Genomic DNA, 20,795 nt, shown 5'->3' with positions numbered 1-20,795 from the left:
CCTCACTGTGGTGCCTAGTTTGCTTGGGTATTGCCTCACTGTGGTGCCTAGTTTGTTTGGGTATTGCCTCACTGTGGTTCCTAGTTTGCTTGGGTATTGCCTCACTGTGGTGCCTAGTTTGTTTGGGTATTGCCTCACTGTGGTTCCTAGTTTGCTTGGGTATTGCCTCACTGTGGTTCCTAGTTTGCTTGGGTATTGCCTCACTGTGGTGCCTAGTTTGCTTGGGTATTGCCTCACTGTGGTACCTAGTTTGCTTGGTATTGCTCACTGTGGTACCTAGTTTGCTTGGTATTGCCTCACTGTGGTGCCTAGTTTGCTTGGGTATTGCCTTCACTGTGGTACCTAGTTTGCTTGTATTGCCTCACTGTGGTACCTAGTTTGCTTTGGGTATTGCCTCACTGTGGTGCCTAGTTTGCTTGGGTATTGTTCACTGTGGTACCTAGATTGCTTGGGTATTGCCTCACTGTGGTACCTAGTTCTTGGATTGGTTCACTGTGGTACCTAGTTTGCTTGGGTATTGCTCACTGTGGTACCTAGTTTGCTTGGGTATTGCCTCACTGTGGTGCCTAGTTTGCTTGGGTATTGCCTCACTGTGGTACCTAGTTTGCTTGGATTGCCTTCACTGTGGTACCTAGTTTGCTTGGGTATTGCCTCACTGTGGTGCCTAGTTTGCTTGTATTGCCTCACTGTGGTACCTAGTTTGCTTGGGTATTGCCTCACTGTGGTACCTAGTTTGCTTGGGTATTGCCTCACTGTGGTACCTAGTTTGCTTGGGTATTGCCTCACTGTGGTACCTAGTTTGCTTGGGTATTGCCTCACTGTGGTGCCTAGTTTGCTTGGGTATTGCCTTCACTGTGGTACCTAGTTTGCTTGGGTATTGCCTCACTGTGGTGCCTAGTTTGCTTGGGTATTGCCTCACTGTGGTCCTAGTTTGCTTGGGTATTGCCTCACTGTGGTGCCTAGTTTGCTTTGGGTATTGCCTCACTGTGGTGCCTAGTTTGCTTGGGTATTGCCTCACTGTGGTACCTAGTTTGCTTGGGTATTGCTCACTGTGGTGCCTAGTTTGCTTGGGTATTGCCTCACTGTGGTGCCTAGTTTGCTTGGGTATTGCCTCACTGTGGTGCCTAGTTTGCTTGGGTATTGCCTCACTGTGGTGCCTAGTTTGCTTGGGTATTGCCTCACTGTGGTGCCTAGTTTGCTTGGGTATTGCCTCACTGTGGTGCCTAGTTTGCTTGGGTATTGCCTCACTGTGGTGCCTAGTTTGCTTGGGTATTGCCTCACTGTGGTGCCTAGTTTGCTTGGGTATTGCCTCACTGTGGTGCCTAGTTTGCTTGGGTATTGCCTCACTGTGGTGCCTAGTTTGCTTGGGTATTGCCTCACTGTGGTGCCTAGTTTGCTTGGGTATTGCCTCACTGTGGTGCCTAGTTTGCTTGGGTATTGCCTCACTGTGGTGCCTAGTTTGCTTGGGTATTGCCTCACTGTGGTGCCTCGTTTGCTTGGGTATTGCTCACTGTGGTGCCTAGTTTGCTTGGGTATTGCCTCACTGTGGTGCCTAGTTTGCTTGGGTATTGCCTCACTGTGGTGCCTAGTTTGTTTGGGTATTGCCTCACTGTGGTGCCTAGTTTGTTTGGGTATTGCCTCACTGTGGTGCCTAGTTTGTTTGGGTATTGCTCACTGTGGTGCCTAGTTTGTTTGGGTATTGCCTCACTGTGGTGCCTAGTTTGTTTGGGTATTGCCTCACTGTGGTGCCTAGTTTGTTTGGGTATTGCCTCACTGTGGTGCCTAGTTTGTTTGGGTATTGCCTCACTGTGGTGCCTAGTTTGCTTGGGTATTGCCTCACTGTGGTGCCTAGTTTGTTTGGGTATTGCCTCACTGTGGTGCCTAGTTTGCTTGGGTATTGCCTCACTGTGGTTCCTAGTTTGTTTGGGTATTGCCTCACTGTGGTGCCTAGTTTGTTTGGGTATTGCCTCACTGTGGTGCCTAGTTTGTTTGGGTATTGCCTCACTGTGGTGCCTAGTTTGTTTGGGTATTGCCTCACTGTGGTGCCTAGTTTGTTTGGTATTGCCTCACTGTGGTGCCTAGTTTGTTTGGGTATTGCCTCACTGTGGTGCCTAGTTTGTTTGGGTATTGCCTCACTGTGGTGCCTAGTTTGTTTGGGTATTGCCTCACTGTGGTGCCTAGTTTGTTGGGTATTGCCTCACTGTGGTGCCTAGTTTGCTTGGGTATTGCCTCACTGTGGTGCCTAGTTTGTTTGGGTATTGCCTCACTGTGGTACCTAGTTTGCTTGGGTATTGCCTCACTGTGGTGCCTAGTTTGCTTTGGGTATTGCCTCACTGTGGTGCCTAGTTTGCTTGGGTATTGCCTCACTGTGGTGCCTAGTTTGCTTGGGTATTGCCTCACTGTGGTGCCTAGTTTGCTTGGGTATTGCCTCACTGTGGTGCCTAGTTTGCTTGGGTATTGCCTCACTGTGGTGCCTAGTTTGCTTGGGTATTGCCTCACTGTGGTGCCTAGTTTGCTTGTGTATTGCCTCACTGTGGTGCCTAGTTTGTTTGGGTATTGCCTCACTGTGGTGCCTAGTTTGTTTGGGTATTGCCTCACTGTGGTGCCTAGTTTGTTTGGGTATTGCCTCACTGTGGTGCCTAGTTTGTTTGGGTATTGCCTCACTGTGGTGCCTAGTTTGTTTGGGTATTGCCTCACTGTGGTTCCTAGTTTGTTTGGTATTGCCTCACTGTGGTGCCTAGTTTGTTTGGGTATTGCCTCACTGTGGTGCCTAGTTTGTTGTGTATTGCCTCACTGTGGTGCCTAGTTTGTTTGGGTATTGCCTCACTGTGGTTCCTAGTTTGTTTGGGTATTGCCTCACTGTGGTGCCTAGTTTGTTTGGGTATTGCCTCACTGTGGTGCCTAGTTTGTTTGGGTATTGCCTCACTGTGGTGCCTAGTTTGTTTGGGTATTGCCTCACTGTGGTGCCTAGTTTGTTTGGGTATTGCCTCACTGTGGTGCCTAGTTTGTTTGGGTATTGCCTCACTGTGGTGCCTAGTTTGTTTGGGTATTGCCTCACTGTGGTGCCTAGTTTGTTTGGGTATTGCCTCACTGTGGTGCCTAGTTTGCTTGTGTATTGCCTCACTGTGGTGCCTAGTTTGTTTGGGTATTGCCTCACTGTGGTGCCTAGTTTGTTTGGGTATTGCCTCACTGTGGTGCCTAGTTTGTTTGGATATTGCCTCACTGTGGTGCCTAGTTTGTTTGGGTATTGCCTCACTGTGGTTCCTAGTTTGTTTGGATATTGCCTCACTGTGGTGCCTAGTTTGTTTGGGTATTGCCTCACTGTGGTGCCTAGTTTGTTTGGGTATTGCCTCACTGTGGTTCCTAGTTTGTTTGGGTATTGCCTCACTGTGGTTCCTAGTTTGTTTGGGTATTGCCTCACTGTGGTTCCTAGTTTGTTTGGGTATTGCCTCACTGTGGTGCCTAGTTTGTTTGGGTATTGCCTCACTGTGGTTCCTAGTTTGTTTGGGTATTGCCTCACTGTGGCCTAGTTTGTTTGGGTATTGCCTCACTGTGGTTCCTAGTTTGTTTGGGTATTGCCTCACTGTGGTTCCTAGTTTGTTTGGGTATTGCCTCACTGTGGTGCCTAGTTTGTTTGGGTATTGCCTCACTGTGGTGCCTAGTTTGTTTGGGTATTGCCTCACTGTGGTGCCTAGTTTGTTTGGGTATTGCCTCACTGTGGTTCCTAGTTTGTTTGGGTATTGCCTCACTGTGGTGCCTAGTTTGTTTGGGTATTGCCTCACTGTGGTGCCTAGTTTGTTTGGGTATTGCCTCACTGTGGTGCCTAGTTTGTTTGGGTATTGCCTCACTGTGGTTCCTAGTTTGTTTGGATATTGCCTCACTGTGGTGCCTAGTTTGTTTGGGTATTGCCTCACTGTGGTGCCTAGTTTGTTTGGGTATTGCCTCACTGTGGTTCCTAGTTTGTTTGGGTATTGCCTCACTGTGGTGCCTAGTTTGTTTGGGTATTGCCTCACTGTGGTGCCTAGTTTGTTTGGTATTGCCTCACTGTGGTGCCTAGTTTGTTTGGGTATTGCCTCACTGTGGTGCCTAGTTTGTTTGGGTATTGCCTCACTGTGGTTCCTAGTTTGTTTGGGTATTGCCTCACTGTGGTGCCTAGTTTGTTTGGGTATTGCCTCACTGTGGTTCCTAGTTTGTTTGGGTATTGCCTCACTGTGGTTCCTAGTTTGTTTGGGTATTGCCTCACTGTGGTGCCTAGTTTGTTTGGGTATTGCCTCACTGTGGTTCCTAGTTTGTTTGGGTATTGCCTCACTGTGGTGCCTAGTTTGTTTGGGTATTGCCTCACTGTGGTGCCTAGTTTGTTTGGGTATTGCCTCACTGTGGTGCCTAGTTTGTTGGGTATTGCCTCACTGTGGTGCCTAGTTTGTTTGGGTATTGCCTCACTGTGGTGCCTAGTTTGTTTGGGTATTGCCTCACTGTGGTGCCTAGTTTGTTTGGGTATTGCCTCACTGTGGTTCCTAGTTTGTTTGGGTATTGCCTCACTGTGGTGCCTAGTTTGTTTGGGTATTGCCTCACTGTGGTGCCTAGTTTGTTTGGGTATTGCCTCACTGTGGTGCCTAGTTTGTTTGGGTATTGCCTCACTGTGGTGCCTAGTTTGTTTGGGTATTGCCTCACTGTGGTGCCTAGTTTGTTTGGGTATTGCCTCACTGTGGTGCCTAGTTTGCTTGGGTATTGCCTCACTGTGGTTCCTAGTTTGTTTGGGTATTGCCTCACTGTGATGCCTAGTTTGCTTGGGTATTGCCTCACTGTGGTGCCTAGTTTGTTTGGGTATTGCCTCACTGTGGTGCCTAGTTTGTTTGGGTATTGCCTCACTGTGGTGCCTAGTTTGTTTGGGTATTGCCTCACTGTGGTGCCTAGTTTGTTTGGGTATTGCCTCACTGTGGTGCCTAGTTTGCTTGGGTATTGCCTCACTGTGGTTCCTAGTTTGTTTGGGTATTGCCTCACTGTGGTTCCTAGTTTGTTTGGGTATTGCCTCACTGTGGTTCCTAGTTTGTTTGGGTATTGCCTCACTGTGGTTCCTAGTTTGTTTGGGTATTGCCTCACTGTGGTGCCTAGTTTGTTTGGGTATTGCCTCACTGTGGTGCCTAGTTTGTTTGGGTATTGCCTCACTGTGGTGCCTAGTTTGCTTGGGTATTGCCTCACTGTGGTTCCTAGTTTGTTTGGGTATTGCCTCACTGTGGTGCCTAGTTTGTTTGGGTATTGCCTCACTGTGGTGCCTAGTTTGTTTGGGTATTGCCTCACTGTGGTGCCTAGTTTGTTTGGGTATTGCCTCACTGTGGTGCCTAGTTTGCTTGGGTATTGCCTCACTGTGGTGCCTAGTTTGCTTGGGTATTGCCTCACTTGTGGTACCTAGTTTGTTTGGGTATTGCCTCACTGTGGTACCTAGTTTGCTTGTGGTATTGCCTCACTGTGGTGCCTAGTTTGTTTGGGTATTGCCTCACTGTGGTACCTAGTTTGTTTGGGTATTGCCTCACTGTGGTGCCTAGTTTGTTTGGGTATTGCCTCACTGTGATGCCTAGTTTGCTTGGGTATTGCCTCACTGTGGTTCCTAGTTTGTTTGGGTATTGCCTCACTGTGGTTCCTAGTTTGCTTGGGTATTGCCTCACTGTGGTGCCTAGTTTGTTTGGGTATTGCCTCACTGTGGTTCCTAGTTTGTTGGGTATTGCCTCACTGTGGTTCCTAGTTTGCTTGGGTATTGCCTCACTGTGGTGCCTAGTTTGCTTGGGTATTGCTTCACTGTGGTACCTAGTTTGCTTGGGTATTGCCTCACTGTGGTACCTAGTTTGCTTGGGTATTGCCTTCACTGTGGTGCCTAGTTTGCTTGGATTGCTTCACTGTGGTACCTAGTTGCTTGGGTATTGCCTCACTGTGGTACCTAGTTTGCTTGGGTATTGCCTCACTGTGGTGCCTAGTTTGCTTGGGTATTGTCACTGTGGTACCTAGTTGCTTGGGTATTGCCTCACTGTGGTACCTAGATTCTTGGGTATTGCCTCACTGTGGTACCTAGATTGCTTGGGTATTGCTCACTGTGGTACCTAGTTTGCTTGGGTATTGCCTCACTGTGGTGCCTAGTTTGCTTGGGTATTGCCTCACTGTGGTACCTAGTTTGCTTGGGTATTGCCTTCACTGTGGTACCTAGTTTGCTTGGGTATTGCCTCACTGTGGTGCCTAGTTTGCTTGGGTATTGCCTCACTGTGGTACCTAGTTTGCTTGGGTATTGCCTCACTGTGGTGCCTAGTTTGCTTGGGTATTGCCTCACTGTGGTGCCTAGTTTGCTTGGGTATTGCCTCACTGTGGTACCTAGTTGCTTGGGTATTGCCTCACTGTGGTACCTAGTTTGCTTGGGTATTGTCCTCACTGTGGTGCCTAGTTTGCTTTGGGTATTGCCTCACTGTGGTGCCTAGATTCTTGGGTATTGCTTCACTGTGGTACCTAGTTTGCTTGGGTATTGCCTCACTGTGGTGCCTAGTTTGCTTGGGTATTGCCTCACTGTGGTCCTAGTTTGCGGGTATTGCCTCACTGTGGTGCCTAGTTGCTTGGGTATTGCCTCACTGTGGTGCCTAGTTTGTCTTGGGTATTGCCTCACTGTGGTTCCTAGTTTGCTTGGGTATTGTCTCACTGTGGTGCCTAGTTTGCTTGGGTATTGCCTCACTGTGGTGCCTAGTTTGCTTGGGTATTGCCTCACTGTGGTACCTAGTTTGCTTGGGTATTGCCTCACTGTGGTGCCTAGTTTGCTTGGGTATTGCCTCACTGTGGTGCCTAGTTTGCTTGGGTATTGCCTCACTGTGGTGCCTAGTTTGCTTGGGTATTGCCTCACTGTGGTGCCTAGTTTGCTTGGGTATTGCCTCACTGTGGTGCCTAGTTTGCTTGGGTATTGCCTCACTGTGGTGCCTAGTTTGCTTGGGTATTGCCTCACTGTGGTGCCTAGTTTGCTTGGGTATTGCCTCACTGTGGTGCCTAGTTTGCTTGGGTATTGCCTCACTGTGGTGCCTAGTTTGCTTGGGTATTGCCTCACTGTGGTGCCTAGTTTGCTTGGGTATTGCCTCACTGTGGTGCCTCGTTTGCTTGGGTATTGCTCACTGTGGTGCCTAGTTTGCTTGGGTATTGCCTCACTGTGGTGCCTAGTTTGCTTGGGTATTGCCTCACTGTGGTGCCTAGTTTGTTTGGGTATTGCTCACTGTGGTGCCTAGTTTGTTTGGGTATTGCTCACTGTGGTGCCTAGTTTGTTTGGGTATTGCCTCACTGTGGTTCCTAGTTTGTTTGGGTATTGCCTCACTGTGGTGCCTAGTTTGTTTGGGTATTGCCTCACTGTGGTGCCTAGTTTGTTTGGGTATTGCCTCACTGTGGTGCCTAGTTTGTTTGGGTATTGCCTCACTGTGGTGCCTAGTTTGCTTGGGTATTGCCTCACTGTGGTGCCTAGTTTGTTTGGGTATTGCCTCACTGTGGTGCCTAGTTTGCTTGGGTATTGCCTCACTGTGGTGCCTAGTTTGTTTGGGTATTGCCTCACTGTGGTGCCTAGTTTGTTTGGGTATTGCCTCACTGTGGTGCCTAGTTTGTTTGGGTATTGCCTCACTGTGGTGCCTAGTTTGTTTGGGTATTGCCTCACTGTGGTGCCTAGTTTGTTTGGTATTGCCTCACTGTGGTGCCTAGTTTGTTTGGGTATTGCCTCACTGTGGTGCCTAGTTTGTTTGGGTATTGCCTCACTGTGGTTCCTAGTTTGCTTGGGTATTGCCTCACTGTGGTGCCTAGTTTGCTTGGGTATTGCTCACTGTGGTGCCTAGTTTGCTTGGGTATTGCCTCACTGTGGTGCCTAGTTTGTTTGGGTATTGCCTCACTGTGGTGCCTAGTTTGTTGGGTATTGCCTCACTGTGGTGCCTAGTTTGCTTTGGGTATTGCCTCACTGTGGTGCCTAGTTTGCTTTGGGTATTGCCTCACTGTGGTGCCTAGTTTGCTTGGGTATTGCCTCACTGTGGTGCCTAGTTTGCTTGGGTATTGCCTCACTGTGGTGCCTAGTTTGCTTGGGTATTGCCTCACTGTGGTGCCTAGTTTGTTGGGTATTGCTCACTGTGGTGCCTAGTTTGCTTGTGTATTGCCTCACTGTGGTGCCTAGTTTGTTTGGGTATTGCCTCACTGTGGTGCCTAGTTTGTTTGGGTATTGCCTCACTGTGGTGCCTAGTTTGCTTGTGTATTGCTCACTGTGGTGCCTAGTTTGTTTGGGTATTGCCTCACTGTGGTTCCTAGTTTGTTTGGGTATTGCCTCACTGTGGTTCCTAGTTTGTTTGGTATTGCCTCACTGTGGTGCCTAGTTTGTTTGGATATTGCCTCACTGTGGTGCCTAGTTTGCTTGTGTATTGCCTCACTGTGGTGCCTAGTTTGTTTGGGTATTGCCTCACTGTGGTTCCTAGTTTGTTTGGGTATTGCCTCACTGTGGTGCCTAGTTTGTTTGGGTATTGCTCACTGTGGTGCCTAGTTTGTTTGGGTATTGCCTCACTGTGGTTCCTAGTTTGTTTGGGTATTGCCTCACTGTGGTGCCTAGTTTGCTTGTGTATTGCCTCACTGTGGTGCCTAGTTTGTTTGGATATTGCCTCACTGTGGTGCCTAGTTTGTTTGGGTATTGCCTCACTGTGGTGCCTAGTTTGTTTGGGTATTGCCTCACTGTGGTGCCTAGTTTGTTTGTATTGCCTCACTGTGGTGCCTAGTTTGTTTGGATATTGCCTCACTGTGGTGCCTAGTTTGTTTGGGTATTGCCTCACTGTGGTGCCTAGTTTGTTTGGATATTGCCTCACTGTGGTTCCTAGTTTGTTTGGATATTGCCTCACTGTGGTTCCTAGTTTGTTGTGTATTGCCTCACTGTGGTGCCTAGTTTGTTTGGGATATTGCCTCACTGTGGTGCCTAGTTTGTTTGGGTATTGCCTCACTGTGGTTCCTAGTTTGTTTGGATATTGCCTCACTGTGGTTCCTAGTTTGTTTGGGTATTGCCTCACTGTGGTGCCTAGTTTGTTTGGGTATTGCCTCACTGTGGTGCCTAGTTTGTTTGGGTATTGCCTCACTGTGGTTCCTAGTTTGTTTGGGTATTGCCTCACTGTGGTTCCTAGTTTGTTTGGGTATTGCCTCACTGTGGTTCCTAGTTTGTTTGGGTATTGCCTCACTGTGGTTCCTAGTTTGTTTGGGTATTGCCTCACTGTGGTTCCTAGTTTGTTTGGGTATTGCCTCACTGTGGTGCCTAGTTTGTTTGGGTATTGCCTCACTGTGGTGCCTAGTTTGTTTGGGTATTGCCTCACTGTGGTTCCTAGTTTGTTTGGGTATTGCCTCACTGTGGTGCCTAGTTTGTTTGGGTATTGCCTCACTGTGGTGCCTAGTTTGTTTGGGTATTGCCTCACTGTGGTGCCTAGTTTGTTTGGGTATTGCCTCACTGTGGTTCCTAGTTTGTTTGGGTATTGCCTCACTGTGGTTCCTAGTTTGTTTGGGTATTGCCTCACTGTGGTGCCTAGTTTGTTTGGGTATTGCCTCACTGTGGTTCCTAGTTTGTTTGGGTATTGCCTCACTGTGGTGCCTAGTTTGTTTGGGTATTGCCTCACTGTGGTGCCTAGTTTGCTTGTGTATTGCCTCACTGTGGTGCCTAGTTTGTTTGGGTATTGCCTCACTGTGGTTCCTAGTTTGTTTGGGTATTGCCTCACTGTGGTTCCTAGTTTGTTTGGGTATTGCCTCACTGTGATGCCTAGTTTGTTTGGGTATTGCCTCACTGTGGTTCCTAGTTTGTTTGGGTATTGCCTCACTGTGGTTCCTAGTTTGTTTGGGTATTGCCTCACTGTGGTGCCTAGTTTGTTTGGGTATTGCCTCACTGTGGTTCCTAGTTTGCTTTGGGTATTGCCTCACTGTGGTGCCTAGTTTGTTTGGGTATTGCCTCACTGTGGTGCCTAGTTTGTTTGGGTATTGCCTCACTGTGGTGCCTAGTTTGCTTGGGTATTGCCTCACTGTGGTGCCTAGTTTGTTTGGGTATTGCCTCACTGTGGTTCCTAGTTTGTTTGGGTATTGCCTCACTGTGGTGCCTAGTTTGCTTGGGTATTGCCTCACTGTGGTTCCTAGTTTGTTTGGGTATTGCCTCACTGTGGTGCCTAGTTTGTTTGGGTATTGCCTCACTGTGGTGCCTAGTTTGTTTGGGTATTGCCTCACTGTGGTGCCTAGTTTGTTTGGGTATTGCCTCACTGTGGTTCCTAGTTTGTTTGGGTATTGCTCACTGTGGTGCCTAGTTTCTTTGGGTATTGCCTCACTGTGGTGCCTAGTTTGTTGGGTATTGCCTCACTGTGGTTCCTAGTTTGTTTGGGTATTGCCTCACTGTGGTGCCTAGTTTGCTTGGGTATTGCCTCACTGTGGTGCCTAGTTTGTTTGGGTATTGCCTCACTGTGGTGCCTAGTTTGTTTGGGTATTGCCTCACTGTGGTGCCTAGTTTGTTTGGGTATTGCCTCACTGTGGTGCCTAGTTTGTTTGGGTATTGCCTCACTGTGGTGCCTAGTTTGCTTGGGTATTGCCTCACTGTGGTTCCTAGTTTGTTTGGGTATTGCCTCACTGTGGTTCCTAGTTTGTTTGGGTATTGCCTCACTGTGGTTCCTAGTTTGTTTGGGTATTGCCTCACTGTGGTACCTAGTTTGCTTGTGGTATTGCCTCACTGTGGTGCCTAGTTTGTTTGGGTATTGCCTCACTGTGGTGCCTAGTTTGTTTGGGTATTGCCTCACTGTGGTGCCTAGTTTGCTTGGGTATTGCCTCACTGTGGTTCCTAGTTTGTTTGGGTATTGCCTCACTGTGGTTCCTAGTTTGTTTGGGTATTGCCTCACTGTGGTGCCTAGTTTGTTTGGGTATTGCTCACTGTGGTGCCTAGTTTGTTTGGGTATTGCCTCACTGTGGTGCCTAGTTTGCTTGGGTATTGCCTCACTGTGGTTCCTAGTTTGCTTGGGTATTGCCTCACTGTGGTTCCTAGTTTGTTTGGGTATTGCCTCACTGTGGTACCTAGTTTGCTTGTGTATTGCCTCACTGTGATGCCTAGTTTGTTTGGGTATTGCCTCACTGTGATGCCTAGTTTGTTTGGGTATTGCCTCACTGTGGTGCCTAGTTTGTTTGGGTATTGCCTCACTGTGATGCCTAGTTTGCTTGGGTATTGCCTCACTGTGGTTCCTAGTTTGTTTGGGTATTGCCTCACTGTGGTGCCTAGTTTGCTTGGGTATTGCCTCACTGTGGTGCCTAGTTTGTTTGGGTATTGCCTCACTGTGGTTCCTAGTTTGTTGGGTATTGCCTCACTGTGGTTCCTAGTTTGCTTGGGTATTGCCTCACTGTGGTGCCTAGTTTGCTTGGGTATTGCTCACTGTGGTACCTAGTTTGCTTGGTATTGCCTCACTGTGGTACCTAGTTTGCTTGGTATTGCCTCACTGTGGTGCCTAGATTGCTTGGGTATTGCTTCACTGTGGTACCTAGATTGCTTGTATTGCCTCACTGTGGTACCTAGTTTGCTTTGGGTATTGCCTCACTGTGGTGCCTAGTTTGCTTGGGTATTGTTCACTGTGGTACCTAGATTGCTTGGGTATTGCCTCACTGTGGTACCTAGATTACTTGGGTATTGCCTCACTGTGGTACCTAGTTTGCTTGGGTATTGCTCACTGTGGTACCTAGTTTGCTTGGGTATTGCCTCACTGTGGTGCCTAGTTTGCTTGGGTATTGCCTCACTGTGGTACCTAGATTGCTTGGGTATTGGTTCACTTTGGTACCTAGTTTGCTTGGGTATTGCTTCACTGTGGTGCCTAGTTTGCTTGTATTGCCTCACTGTGGTACCTAGTTTGCTTGGGTATTGCCTCACTGTGGTACCTAGTTTGCTTGGGTATTGCCTCACTGTGGTGCCTAGTTTGCTTGGGTATTGCCTCACTGTGGTACCTAGTTTGCTTGGGTATTGCCTCACTGTGGTGCCTAGTTTGCTTGGGTATTGCTCACTGTGGTACCTAGTTTGCTTGGGTATTGCCTCACTGTGGTGCCTAGTTCTTGGGTATTGCCTCACTGTGGTACCTAGTTTGCTTGGGTATTGCCTCACTGTGGTGCCTAGTTTGCTTGGGTATTGCCTCACTGTGGTCCTAGTTTGCTTGGGTATTGCCTCACTGTGGTGCCTAGTTTGCTTGGGTATTGCTCACTGTGGTGCCTAGTTTGCTTGGGTATTGCCTCACTGTGGTTCCTAGTTTGCTTGGGTATTGCTCACTGTGGTGCCTAGTTTGCTTGGGTATTGCCTCACTGTGGTGCCTAGTTTGCTTGGGTATTGCCTCACTGTGGTACCTAGTTTGCTTGGGTATTGCCTCACTGTGGTGCCTAGTTTGCTTGGGTATTTCCACACTGTGGTGCCTAGTTTGCTTGGGTATTGCCTCACTGTGGTGCCTCGTTTGCTTGGGTATTGCCTCACTGTGGTGCCTAGTTTGCTTGGGTATTGCCTCACTGTGGTGCCTAGTTTGCTTGGGTATTGCCTCACTGTGGTGCCTAGTTTGCTTGGGTATTGCCTCACTGTGGTGCCTAGTTTGCTTGGGTATTGCCTCACTGTGGTGCCTAGTTTGCTTGGGTATTGCCTCACTGTGGTGCCTCGTTTGCTTGGGTATTGCCTCACTGTGGTGCCTAGTTTGCTTGGGTATTGCCTCACTGTGGTGCCTCGTTTGCTTGGGTATTGCCTCACTGTGGTGCCTAGTTTGCTTGGGTATTGCCTCACTGTGGTGCCTAGTTTGCTTGGGTATTGCCTCACTGTGGTGCCTAGTTTGTTTGGGTATTGTCTCACTGTGGTGCCTAGTTTGTTTGGGTATTGCCTCACTGTGGTGCCTAGTTTGTTTGGGTATTGCCTCACTGTGGTGCCTAGTTTGTTTGGGTATTGCCTCACTGTGGTGCCTAGTTTGTTTGGGTATTGCCTCACTGTGGTGCCTAGTTTGTTTGGGTATTGCCTCACTGTGGTGCCTAGTTTGTTTGGGTATTGCCTCACTGTGGTGCCTAGTTTGCTTGGGTATTGCCTCACTGTGGTGCCTAGTTTGTTTGGGTATTGCCTCACTGTGGTGCCTAGTTTGCTTGGGTATTGCCTCACTGTGGTGCCTAGTTTGTTTGGGTATTGCCTCACTGTGGTGCCTAGTTTGTTTGGGTATTGCCTCACTGTGGTGCCTAGTTTGTTTGGGTATTGCCTCACTGTGGTGCCTAGTTTGTTTGGGTATTGCCTCACTGTGGTGCCTAGTTTGTTTGTATTGCCTCACTGTGGTGCCTAGTTTGTTTGGGTATTGCCTCACTGTGGTGCCTAGTTTGTTTGGGTATTGCCTCACTGTGGTTCCTAGTTTGCTTTGGGTATTGCCTCACTGTGGTGCCTAGTTTGCTTTGGGTATTGCCTCACTGTGGTACCTAGTTTGCTTGGGTATTGCCTCACTGTGGTGCCTAGTTTGTTTGGGTATTGCCTCACTGTGGTGCCTAGTTTGCTTGGGTATTGCCTCACTGTGGTGCCTAGTTTGTTTGGGTATTGCCTCACTGTGGTGCCTAGTTTGTTTGGGTATTGCCTCACTGTGGTGCCTAGTTTGCTTGGGTATTGCCTCACTGTGGTGCCTAGTTTGTTTGGGTATTGCCTCACTGTGGTGCCTAGTTTGGGTATTGCCTCACTGTGGTGCCTAGTTTGTTTGGGTATTGCCTCACTGTGGTGCCTAGTTTGTTTGGGTATTGCCTCACTGTGGTGCCTAGTTTGTTTGGGTATTGCCTCACTGTGGTGCCTAGTTTGTTTGGGTATTGCCTCACTGTGGTGCCTAGTTTGCTTGGGTATTGCCTCACTGTGGTGCCTAGTTTGTTTGGGTATTGCCTCACTGTGGTGCCTAGTTTGTTTGGGTATTGCCTCACTGTGGTGCCTAGTTTGTTTGGTATTGCCTCACTGTGGTGCCTAGTTTGTTTGGGTATTGCCTCACTGTGGTGCCTAGTTTGCTTGGGTATTGCCTCACTGTGGTGCCTAGTTTGTTTGGGTATTGCCTCACTGTGGTGCCTAGTTTGTTTGGGTATTGCCTCACTGTGGTGCCTAGTTTGTTTGGGTATTGCCTCACTGTGGTGCCTAGTTTGCTTGTGTATTGCCTCACTGTGGTGCCTAGTTTGTTTGGGTATTGCCTCACTGTGGTGCCTAGTTTGTTTGGGTATTGCCTCACTGTGGTGCCTAGTTTGTTTGGGTATTGCCTCACTGTGGTGCCTAGTTTGTTTGGGTATTGCCTCACTGTGGTTCCTAGTTTGTTTGGGTATTGCCTCACTGTGGTGCCTAGTTTGTTTGGTATTGCCTCACTGTGGTGCCTAGTTTGTTTGGATATTGCCTCACTGTGGTGCCTAGTTTGTTTGGGTATTGCCTCACTGTGGTGCCTAGTTTGTTTGGGTATTGCCTCACTGTGGTTCCTAGTTTGTTTGGGTATTGCCTCACTGTGGTGCCTAGTTTGCTTGTGTATTGCCTCACTGTGGTGCCTAGTTTGTTTGGGTATTGCCTCACTGTGGTGCCTAGTTTGTTTGGGTATTGCCTCACTGTGGTTCCTAGTTTGTTTGGATATTGCCTCACTGTGGTGCCTAGTTTGTTTGGGTATTGCCTCACTGTGGTGCCTAGTTTGTTTGGGTATTGCCTCACTTGGTGCCTAGTTTGTTTGGGTATTGCCTCACTGTGGTGCCTAGTTTGTTTGGGTATTGCCTCACTGTGGTGCCTAGTTTGTTTGGGTATTGCCTCACTGTGGTGCCTAGTTTGTTTGGGTATTGCCTCACTGTGGTGCCTAGTTTGTTTGGGTATTGCCTCACTGTGGTTCCTAGTTTGTTTGGGTATTGCCTCACTGTGGTTCCTAGTTTGTTTGGGTATTGCCTCACTGTGGTGCCTAGTTTGTTTGGGTATTGCCTCACTGTGGTGCCTAGTTTGTTTGGGTATTGCCTCACTGTGGTGCCTAGTTTGTTTGGGTATTGCCTCACTGTGGTTCCTAGTTTGTTTGGGTATTGCCTCACTGTGGTGCCTAGTTTGTTTGGGTATTGCCTCACTGTGGTGCCTAGTTTGTTTGGGTATTGCCTCACTGTGGTTCCTAGTTTGTTTGGGTATTGCCTCACTGTGGTGCCTAGTTTGTTTGGGTATTGCCTCACTGTGGTTCCTAGTTTGTTTGGGTATTGCCTCACTGTGGTGCCTAGTTTGTTTGGGTATTGCCTCACTGTGGTGCCTAGTTTGCTTTGTATTGCCTCACTGTGGTGCCTAGTTTGTTTGGGTATTGCCTCACTGTGGTGCCTAGTTTGTTTGGGTATTGCCTCACTGTGGTTCCTAGTTTGTTTGGGTATTGCCTCACTGTGGTTCCTAGTTTGTTTGGGTATTGCCTCACTGTGGTGCCTAGTTTGTTTGGGTATTGCCTCACTGTGGTTCCTAGTTTGTTTGGGTATTGCCTCACTGTGGTTCCTAGTTTGTTTGGGTATTGCCTCACTGTGGTTCCTAGTTTGTTTGGGTATTGCCTCACTGTGGTGCCTAGTTTGTTGGGTATTGCCTCACTGTGGTGCCTAGTTTGTTTGGGTATTGCCTCACTGTGGTGCCTAGTTTGTTTGGGTATTGCCTCACTGTGGTGCCTAGTTTGTTTGGGTATTGCCTCACTGTGGTTCCTAGTTTGTTTGGGTATTGCCTCACTGTGGTTCCTAGTTTGTTTGGGTATTGCCTCACTGTGGTTCCTAGTTTGTTTGGGTATTGCCTCACTGTGGTGCCTAGTTTGTTTGGGTATTGCCTCACTGTGGTTCCTAGTTTGTTTGGGTATTGCCTCACTGTGGTGCCTAGTTTGTTTGGGTATTGCCTCACTGTGGTGCCTAGTTTGTTTGGGTATTGCTCACTGTGGTTCCTAGTTTGCTTTGGGTATTGCCTCACTGTGATGCCTAGTTTGTTGGGTATTGCCTCACTGTGGTGCCTAGTTTGTTTGGGTATTGCCTCACTGTGGTGCCTAGTTTGTTTGGGTATTGCCTCACTGTGGTGCCTAGTTTGTTTGGGTATTGCCTCACTGTGGTGCCTAGTTTGTTTGGGTATTGCCTCACTGTGATGCCTAGTTTGCTTGGGTATTGCCTCACTGTGGTTCCTAGTTTGTTTGGGTATTGCCTCACTGTGGTGCCTAGTTTGTTTGGGTATTGCCTCACTGTGGTGCCTAGTTTGTTTGGGTATTGCCTCACTGTGGTTCCTAGTTTGTTTGGGTATTGCCTCACTGTGGTTCCTAGTTTGTTTGGGTATTGCCTCACTGTGGTACCTAGTTTGCTTTGGGTATTGCCTCACTGTGATGCCTAGTTTGCTTGGGTATTGCCTCACTGTGGTTCCTAGTTTGTTTGGGTATTGCCTCACTGTGGTGCCTAGTTTGCTTGGGTATTGCCTCACTGTGGTGCCTAGTTTGTTTGGGTATTGCCTCACTGTGGTGCCTAGTTTGTTTGGGTATTGCCTCACTGTGGTGCCTAGTTTGTTTGGGTATTGCCTCACTGTGGTGCCTAGTTTGCTTGGGTATTGCCTCACTGTGGTTCCTAGTTTGCTTTGGGTATTGCCTCACTGTGGTTCCTAGTTTGTTTGGGTATTGCCTCACTGTGGTTCCTAGTTTGTTTGGGTATTGCCTCACTGTGGTACCTAGTTTGCTTTGTATTGCCTCACTGTGGTGCCTAGTTTGTTTGGGTATTGCCTCACTGTGGTGCCTAGTTTGTTTGGGTATTGCCTCACTGTGGTGCCTAGTTTGTTGGGTATTGCCTCACTGTGGTTCCTAGTTTGCTTGGGTATTGCCTCACTGTGGTTCCTAGTTTGTTTGGGTATTGCCTCACTGTGGTGCCTAGTTTGTTGGGTATTGCCTCACTGTGGTGCCTAGTTTTTTGGGTATTGCCTCACTGTGGTGCCTAGTTTGCTTGGGTATTGCCTCACTGTGGTTCCTAGTTTGCTTGGGTATTGCCTCACTGTGGTTCCTAGTTTGCTTGGGTATTGCCTCACTGTGGTACCTAGTTTGCTTGTGTATTGCCGCACTGTGGTACCTAGTTTGCTTTGGTATTGCCTCACTGTGATGCCTAGTTTGTTTGGGTATTGCCTCACTGTGGTGCCTAGTTTGTTGGGTATTGCCTCACTGTGATGCCTAGTTTGCTTGGGTATTGCCTCACTGTGGTTCCTAGTTTGCTTTGGGTATTGCCTCACTGTGGTTCCTAGTTTGCTTGGGTATTGCCTCACTGTGGTGCCTAGTTTGTTTGGGTATTGCCTCACTGTGGTGCCTAGTTTGTTGGGTATTGCCTCACTGTGGTTCCTAGTTTGCTTGGGTATTGCCTCACTGTGGTGCCTAGTTTGCTTGGGTATTGCTTCACTGTGGTACCTAGTTTGCTTGGTATTGCCTCACTGTGGTACCTAGTTTGCTTTGGGTATTGCTTCACTGTGGTGCCTAGTTTGCTTGGATGTTGCCTTCACTGTGGTACCTAGTTGCTTGGGTATTGCCTCACTGTGGTACCTAGTTTGCTTTGGGTATTGCCTCACTGTGGTGCCTAGTTTGCTTGGGTATTGTCACTGTGGTACCTAGATTGCTTGGGTATTGCCTCACTGTGGTACCTAGATTACTTGGATGTTGGTTCACTGTGGTACCTAGATTGCTTGGGTATTGCTTCACTGTGGTACCTAGTTTGCTTGGGTATTGCCTCACTGTGGTGCCTAGTTTGCTTGGATATTGCCTCACTGTGGTACCTAGATTGCTTGGATTGGTTCACTGTGGTACCTAGATTGCTTGGGTATTGCTTCACTGTGGTGCCTAGTTTGCTTGGGTATTGCCTCACTGTGGTACCTAGTTTGCTTGGGTATTGCCTCACTGTGGTACCTAGTTTTCTTGGTATTGCCTCACTGTGGAGCCTAGTTTGTTTGGGTATTGCCTCACTGTGGTACCTAGATTGCTTGGGTATTGCTTCACTGTGGTACCTAGTTTGCTTGGTATTGTCTCACTGTGGTACCTAGTTTGCTTTGGGTATTGCCTCACTGTGGTGCCTAGATTTCTTGGGTATTGCTTCACTGTGGTACCTAGTTGCTTGGGTATTGCCTCACTGTGGTGCCTAGTTTGCTTGGGTATTGCCTCACTGTGGTCCCTAGTTTGCGGAGTATTGCCTCACTATAATAACTAGATTGCTTGGTATTGCTTCACTGTGGTACCTAATTTTCTTGGGTATTGCCTCACTGTGGTTCCTAGTTTGCTTGGGTATTGCTCATTGTGTGCCTAGTTTGCTTGGGTATTGCCTCACTGTGGTGCCTAGTTTGCTTGGGTATTGCCTCACTGTGGTACCTAGTTTGCTTGGGTATTGCCTCACTGTGGTGCCTAGTTTGCTTGGGTATTTCCACACTGTGGTGCCTCGTTTGCTTGGGTATTGCCTCACTGTGGTGCCTCGTTTGCTTGGGTACTGCCTCACTGTGGTGCCTAGTTTGCTTGGGTATTGCCTCACTGTGGTGCCTCGTTTGCTTGGGTATTGCCTCACTGTGGTGCCTAGTTTGCTTGGGTATTGCCTCACTGTGGTGCCTCGTTTGCTTGGGTATTGCCTCACTGTGGTGCCTCGTTTGCTTGGGTATTGCCTCACTGTGGTGCCTAGTTTGCTTGGGTACTGCCTCACTGTGGTGCCTAGTTTGCTTGGGTACTGCCTCACTGTGGTGCCTAGTTTGCTTGGGTATTGCCTCACTGTGGTGCCTCGGTTGCTTGGGTACTGCCTCACTGTGGTGTCTAGTTTGCTTGGGTATTGCCTCACTGTGGTGCCTAGTTTGCTTGGGTATTGCCTCACTGTGGTGCCTAGTTTGCTTGGGTACTGCCTCACTGTGGTGTCTAGTTTGCTTGGGTACTGCCTCACTGTGGTGCCTAGTTTGCTTGGGTACTGCCTCACTGTGGTGCCTAGTTTCATTGGGTATTGCCTCACTGTGGTGCCTCGTTTGTTTGGGTATTGCCTTACTGTGGTGCCTAGTTTGCTTGGGTATTGCCTCACTGTGGTGCCTAGTTTGCTTGGGTACTGCCTCACTGTGGTGTCTAGTTTGCTTGGGTATTGCCTCACTGTGGTGCCTAGTTTGCTTGGGTACTGCCTCACTGTGGTGCCTAGTTTGCTTGGGTATTGCCTCACTGTGGTGCCTCGTTTGCTTGGGTATTGCCTCACTGTGGTGCCTCGTTTGCTTGGGTATTGCCTCACTGTGGTGCCTAGTTTGCTTGGGTACTGCCTCACTGTGGTGCCTCGTTTGCTTGGGTATTGCCTCACTGTGGTGCCTAGTTTGCTTGGGTATTGCCTCACTGTGGTGCCTAGTTTGCTTGGATACTGCCTCACTGTGGTGCCTAGTTTGCTTGGGTACTGCCTCACTGTGGTGCCTAGTTTGCTTGGGTACTGCCTCACTGTGATGCCTAGTTTGCTTGGGTATTGCCTCACTGTGGTGCTTAGTTTGGTTGGTTATTGCCTCACTATGGTACCTAGATCGCTCTGGTATTGCTTCTCTGTGGTGCCTAGTTTGCTTGGATATTGTCTCACTGTGGTACCTAGATTCCTTGGGTATTGCTTCACTGTGGTGCCTAGTTTGCTTGGATATTGCCTCACTGTGGTACCTAGATTGCGTAGTTATTGCCTCACTGTGGTACCTAGTGTGCTTGGGTATTGCTTCACTGTAAGGTCTTCCTTTATACTTTCTCTCTATCTGACTAGAACCTGTATATATAATGCATTCTTTGTGAGTGTGTGAGTTATATTTGGCCTAATCTTGTTGTCAGATCTTCATTTATACCTTTTTTGTATACATGAACTGTCAAAATGACGTGTTTATGTTTAGATAGATATGCGCACACTCACATACAGATTCAACCTTTACCACTCCCTTCCCCTTTCCGAAATAAAAACCGGTGGTTCGGCATTTTGTGGGATACAGAGGTTTCAGAAGTAATTTTTGAAGTGACCCCCCTCACCAGGGTACGATTATTCCCCCTTCCCACTGAGCGTGACAAGATATATATATATATATATATATATATATATATAATATATATATATATATATATATATATATATATACTTGCTTTTTATTATATAGGGGAGATTTTATGTTGACGTAGACCACGAATATACAAAGCATTATGTACATGGTGTTATATTTAGTATTGTTAGTTCTTCCTTTATGCTTTCGTTTAGGTTGACGTCGAACACGAATATACAAATCACAAATTAAATATTTGTTAGTAATGTTTCTCACATCTTTGATAGGTACGGGGGATGGTAGGTTAATCCCTACCAAGATTCTTGGGCAGTAGAGGTTTTACTATACTAGCGGCAATTTTAGATTTATTTCAGCCAGGTCTTCCGAATGCTATGTAACTTCTATACTGAATTAATCACTTTTGTGGTTTTAACTTGAATATTCTTTTTATAGATTATTTATAATAAAGTATATTGATCAGTGGGCCTTCGATATCACGATGCTAGTATGGATTGATTATCTTAAGTTCCTAGTAATGGAAAACGGTCAAGCTTAGCAGAGTTGAATTAGCAATTACAAAAAACACATTAAACTAGAGGGGCACTCAATAGAGCGCAGACCTCCACCAGGGCAACTTACTTCTCGACCTTTTGCACTGAATTTGGACGTTTTGCTCGTCCATGACCTTGACCTTTGAGATTCTGAAATTTAGTAATTTACAGCTTGTCACATAACAGTTTAAAATCACTGAAAGCTTCATTACTTTGCGATTAAAATTATGGCCATATGGTTGATG

The sequence above is a fragment of the Palaemon carinicauda genome, chromosome 29 (genome assembly GCF_036898095.1).
Source record: "Palaemon carinicauda isolate YSFRI2023 chromosome 29, ASM3689809v2, whole genome shotgun sequence".
NCBI classification, from domain to species: Eukaryota; Metazoa; Arthropoda; class Malacostraca; order Decapoda; family Palaemonidae; genus Palaemon; species Palaemon carinicauda.
This window is presented reverse-complemented; position numbering follows the sequence as displayed.